Below are 6734 nucleotides of genomic sequence, written 5' to 3' on the forward strand. Positions count from 1 at the left end.
AGCTTTGAAAAAACAACACACAGCAAAACCTCCAGATTAAACAGTGGAAGAAAATGGGGTTGTTTTGCTATTGCAAAGCTTTTGTGTTGAGGTAAAATGTTATTTTCATGTATTCTGTAGCAGGATCAACACCTTAATTCTCATCTAGGTTTCAGATCTAGTCCTCAAGTTTAAATGGCACTCCCCCATAGGTAAACATACAAATTTAATACCATGTCACTTGTTTGAGTATTGCAGAAAACTCCAGCTGAAGTATTCACATTCTCAGATGTGTCTTATTCAGGTGGAGGTTTGAATTGTGCCTTTCAAACAGCTGCCTGACAAAAGGCAAGTTACAGAGTTAAACAAATGTTTTTTTCCTCTCCCTAAATTCAAGAAGGCATCAGCTGCTCTAAATGATGAATGTAGAGAGATTACAGAGGATATCAAACACTATGTTCAGATTTTGAAGCTGCAGCTGCCTGTCCCGGACTTTCATCCATTTCAGTGCTCAGGATCAGCAGACCCAGTAACCCCAACCTGAAGGAATGCAGCAAACCACAAAGCTACATGAGAAAATTAATTCTGTCCTGTGGCTGGACACCCAGCTGGATACCCAGGACTGGACAAAGGAAATTAAACTGATTGTGGAACTCACCAGACCTGATGCCATCAAGTGGCTCAGAACAACCAGCACCAATGCGAAATAATGGTCTTTTAATATCTTCCAGTAATTAATTTTTCTGAAATTCTAAAATTAAACTCTAAATAGTTATTCTTACACACAAAGTATCTTCTGAAAAAAACAGTTTGCCTTAATTATGGTGTGTGGGGGTATTTAAGCAAAAACACAGCTTGGGACATGAAAATTCAAAAAGACACTGTGAGGAATATTTATCCTCCAAACAATTGCACTATATCTCATTTTCTTTGGTTTTTCCTTCTACTTAGAAAAAAGACAGTCATAGAGAAACATGGAACAATAGTCTTTGGATGAAAACCACTGTACCTCCCTTGAAGTGATCTCATCAAGAGCTCATCAGCTCGAGATACTTAGCTACACCTTAGAAAGAAAAGACATTCTATATTTTAAAAGTGTGTTTCTATCAAATCAGGTGTCATTACCAAAGTCAGTAAAACAAATATAACTAAATGTAAAATGAAAAGTCCAATTATTTTGTTTTCTGTTAGGAACATAATTAACAGCTAGGACTAAATACATGCAAGACAATTTCTGACTCCAGAGAAGCGAAATGGCACCACCTAGTGACTTAGAGATGAGAAAATCAAGTCCGCAAAGTGGACGCTCCTTTTACTTCCTCACAGCTCCATATATTCAAGTTCGGAAACAATGGCAAAAGGAAATGTAAAAATAAACGTGAATGCTGGAACGCTTTACTATGGAACAAGGAAATGAAAGTCAATTGTTATTACTCAAGGATTATCTTGAGACCAAACTAGTTACCTGCAGTCCTTAGTGTATTAAAATGGTTTTTTGGAGGTGCATACAATACAAATTTAATAGCCACATACTACTGACCCCCAAGAAAGCCAAACTGCTTTCTAAGAAATGGCAAAAACAGGTAATTAGGGAGTTTTATATCAATTAATGATAACACACACAGCCATCAAAATTTATGAATAACAACTGAGTAACTTTGGATGCATCTCTTCACTGGTAAGGCAGTGGCCTCTCCTCTTCAGTCAGTAACAACACTGTGTTTGCACCGGCACCATGACCAGAGGTGTCCATGTGCAATGATTCACATTTCCAGCAGATTGCCTAAAAGCTGCCAGCATAGAACATGTCTGAACTATTTTTACAGAACCAAGCTTTAACAGCTTCTGTAGCGATTGTATACATTTTATAAAATCTTCTAGGAATTCAGCCACTGGGAAAACATATACAAAAGCAGAATGTTTACTACTTTTTATATTTTTTTTTCTTTTGTGCTTTCCTTACAGGAATGTATTTTAAAAAAAACCTAACCACATTTTCTCGGTAGGCCATATGCCCCCTGGAGGACCATAAGGGAAGGCTTTTCCTTGAGGAATTCCTCTACAAAATGTGAAAGAGCGAAGCAGGTTGCACAGTGGAGATTCTCTAATCCAGACACTTTTCAGCAATTTCCTCTTTCGTTCTTTTTCTTCTGTGTGCATTAAACAGACACAAAGAATGGTTCCTTGCTCTGCTAGAAAAGTTAAGCCTCTAACAACTGAAAAAAACCCTAGCAAAACTCATTACTCTAAATTTTTAAGGTGCCTCCCCCCAAAAATGGGACAGGTTGAAATTGTAGCATCAGATTTATCCTTTGGGGGTTTTTTTATGCTGAGAGACTTAAAATACTTTGTGAAGAACATTACAGTGATCTGTAGCTCTGCTGTCTTCTCACTTACCCACACCTCTATGGCAGGACAAGAAGGCTGTAACCCTCAGCAAGAACAAGTGAAAAAAAAGGCACCGGGGAAATCCCAGGAAAGCAAACTACCAGACACTGCTACAGGTATGGCCCATTTTCCAAGAACACGTGGATAAAATCCTTTATGGTTAGAACAAGCACTGGGTGAAACAACTTCAGTTAATCCACTAACTTCAACACAGGCAGCTGTCCCAGATCAAATTATTTCTCTATTTCTATGGATGACTTCACCACATGGATCCCTATTAAAATTTCAGCAGAGCACAGAAACATGTATTTGAACACCCTGCCCTTCCTCTTTCAAAACTGGTTTCAGTTCAAGCTGAGATTTCAGCCTGCAAAACTGTTTCTCAGCTGACACAGAGTAAAAATGGGACGCTAGCCATCAGCCTTTTGAGAACACTTTAACAGAGTGTTCACAGAGTGCAGAGCTCACTTTAACAAAAACCTGTATGATTTTCAAAATGTGTGTTTTAAAACCTTTATTTGCAAATAAGTTTGGGTATGTTTATAAAAATTGTCACTTTTTTTAACCATCATGAACAAAAACAGTGGAAACCCACAGACTCTCATTTGCAATGGTAACTTTTCCAATCTCAGCTACAGAGTCATAGGACTAAAAAAAAACCCAAAGGCTTCCGGTCATAAAAAGCAGTAAAATAAGGAAAAGACATGTTAAAAATATCTTCTGATTCTAAAATTTTCTGTGAATACCCTGAAAGAAAAGGTATGCAAATAATTCAATGAAATACGTTAACAGAAATGCCTTTTTGGGCCTAGCTGTTACTGTTTTCTGTCTAATTTGGTTGCACCAAACTTGATAAAGATACATGAAACTGGTTCTTAAAATTTAAAGGAAAAAAAAAAAACCTTTTATAGGAAAACCAGCTCGCACTATAAATCTGACTTTTGATGTAGGTGATCCTCTGCAGGGTAGGCTGAGCTCACCTGTAGGAAACTACTGCTCTAGATCAAGAATGGCAGACCTGTCGTGGGGGCTTTCCAGAGGCACTTCAGCATCTGATATCTCCTTTCAAAATAATATGAGAATGAACATTTAAATCTTCAATTAGTGAAACCAGTCAGAGGTGTAGTATGTTATCAGGGTATGGGAGGTCTCTGGTGATCAAACAGAAAAACAATCAAAAGCAAAGAGCAATTTTATTACTAGATGGTAACACAATATTCTAACTATGGTAAACGTGCAAAGATGGTCACCATACAGAAAAGCTCAGCTTCTCAGCAACCTCTACAGCCAAATTTTTGATTAGTGCTGTAATCTAATAATGGACATAATAGTTATAACATAGTTTTCATCTTAGTCACACAGGAAATGCTTAGGGCACTCTGACTCACTTCATACTTCCTGGCATGCTATAGACTCAACCATGTCTCCACACAAGACATGCACATTTCTTGTCAAAAAACTGCCAAAAGTCCTGTGGAATCAGGGATCTAAATCATTGGTGTGGAGAAACATGCACTAATCAAAACCAGTATTGATCACCTTTTCTTCAAACCAAGAAGTTTCTGAGAACTATTTTGGAATGGACATCAAAAACACACTTGTTTTTTTTTTAATCTGAAAATAAAATCTTTTTGCTTGGTTTAATATCAGAAATCAACCTTTTGAAACATAACTGGCAAAACCTCATTATCATTTTGTACATATTATCTGAATTAGAGGATGCAACTCATAAAAGATATTTAGTTTGAGTTACTAAATATTATGTTCCTGTCATAAAATGGTAATTACAGGGTAAGGTAAGTATCACAGAATACTGTGTCTTCAGCTCCAGGTCAGTGAAGCAAGCTGTTCCTCCTGCATTCAACCATGGTCACAAACCTGACATTTTATATAGCAGTCACAAGATAATGTATCATGATATCAAAGGCTACCACATGACACTGCAACCCACTTCTCAGAAAACTTACCTGAATTGACCAAATTTTGTGTGCTCATTCAGACAATATTTAAATAGAGGGAGGAAAAATGTAAAGGTCAAATTAAAGATTTCAGTCTATATTCTTATGCAAAATGCAGTTTAGAAAGGTTATTATTGTTTGATGACTTTGATCTTCACAGAAAGAGCTATAGTACCAGAAGTTGAAGAAAACAGGCAGGAAGTAATAAAAATAACTCAGGCAACTTTCCAAATACGTGCTTTTTGCAAAGAGGGCAAAGAGGGCTTGCTCTAACCTGTACTAACTTTTCAAAAAGAACTGTGATAAATACAACTTACTTTGTTTTAAACTCTCTTTCCAAGAAGTGAATTCACGGATTAATTAATAAGGTTAACCCTATCAGCTGTGTTTGATCGCCAATTTGCATCATAGACTCAAGTTAAAAAATTGAAGTTCCTCTGTTTTATTGGTTGCTTTAGACAGAAACTTTTAGTTTTCTATTATTGAACATAACTCTTTAGACAGTATGTTGCCACAAGAGAACTGCTGGTATTAAATACTGTTAGCTATTTGTCCAATATGATTCCACATCCAGTGAATGGGAAATACCATATAACTTACTTCAAAAGTCTGTTGCAGGTAAATCAGAATAGTCCCTGGAGCAGAATAGAAAACACCACTGCAAAGATTAGCACACTTTTTCCATACTGAAGTTGGCTACCACCCATTTGGACCGCAACAAACCCCACAAGGAAAGAAAGCAGCAGGGAGACCAGCCACAAAAAAGCACTTGAATCAAAGATGGGGTAAGAAACCCCGAAGAACTATAATTCATATTGCATTTTCCACTAGCATCTGGAATTTCTAATATGGGTTTCCACAAAAAAAATACGCTGGTTAGAGTTGCAGAGCAAATACCACAAAAGAAATCTGTTCTAAAGAGTTTCCCAGGACCAGAATCTATTTCTTAATTAAAAAAAAAAACAAAACCTGTCAGCTTCATCTCTGATGTGGACAGGGTGGTAAAAACACTATTAAACACCTCTACCCGCTCATGCAAACTACAGTACTGCCGAAAGGAGTGGGAGAACTGCACTGCGTGAGGAAACACAGCAGAGCAGGACCAGCTGCTGAGAACGCGGCTGGTGAAGCCCGCTCCCCACCATCGCTGCTTGGGAACACCTGCTTGGCACCAGCAGTGAAACGGCAGCTACTTGTAATTAATTAGAAAGCACAGGTGGAAATGGGGGGTCTGCTTCGACAGCGGAGCTGGAAGGGGCCCAAGCTGGCGAGCAACAGGGCTGCGCACAGCGGGGTCCCGGGGAACCCCCGAGGCTCCCTGCAGCCCTCGGGCAGCCCCAGTGCGGCCGTGACCCCGCATCCAGGGCCCCCCCCCGCCTGTAAGGCGGCACCGGGAGCCTCCTCAGCAGTGCCCCAGGAGTACCCGAACCTCAGACACCGCCACCTCCCTGGCTTAACCCAGCGCTACACCAAGGCCCGGCGCAGCCTCCTCAGCGCTCTGCCCCGCAAGGGCGACAGAGGCCGCGCGACACGGGGGTGGGGACATTCACGGCCATGGGACGCAGCTGCCGAGGATCCCTGTGGGGAGTCTGGGAGAAGGTCGCAGCCACCCTGACCCCTGAGCGTGGGGTACGCTGAGGGGACTGCCCCATAGAAACGCCTGGAGAGAGACCAGGGCCGGGGCAGCTGCTGTCACCACCTCAGAAGAGGTCCCGGTGGGGTGGCACGGCCTGGAATGAGGGGAGCGAAGCTCAGGCCGATCGGGTCTCGATCGTGCGGCCATCTCCCCCCTCACCCTTCGGCAGCGCTGGGCAGCAGAACGCCAGCCCAGCCCTGGAGCCTTAAGACCGCTCTCGGCCCCAACCACGGCATCCGCCGAGGTGAAGGGCAGCCCGGCCCTGCCTGGCCCCGGGGGGACGGCCCAGCGCCGGGCCCTCCCCCGGCGGCGCCCTGAGGCGGCCGGTACAGCACACGCGGTCCCCGCGGCCTATGCCGGTCCCTCCTCTGCCCCTGAAGGCGGGGCCGCCGCTTCCCACCGCCTCCGCCGCTTTCCCCGCCGCCCAGGAGGTTTCCCTACCCCGGGAATGCAGTATCCGGACGGTACCGAGCTGCCAGCACGGCCCCGGGGCTGCGAGGAGGCAGCGGGCGGTCGGACGCGCGGGCGGCGCCGCTGCCCTGAGGCGGCCCTGGGCGGGAACACGGCCTCAGCTCTGCCCGGGCTCCTTCCTTCCCTCCAGACAAAAACCATCCGCAGGGAAACGTAGCAGTGTCAGCTAAAAAGGGCACGGCAATCAAAATTGAATACTGTATTTAAATGAGCGCCCATTGCCGCAGAGGGAGTTGTTTGGACATTTCTTAATTTCACGTACACTTACCAGCGTCAGTCTGGAAAATTACTTACTAACTGTA

This window comes from Heliangelus exortis, chromosome 11, assembly GCF_036169615.1.
Source record: "Heliangelus exortis chromosome 11, bHelExo1.hap1, whole genome shotgun sequence".
Taxonomy (NCBI): domain Eukaryota; kingdom Metazoa; phylum Chordata; class Aves; order Apodiformes; family Trochilidae; genus Heliangelus; species Heliangelus exortis.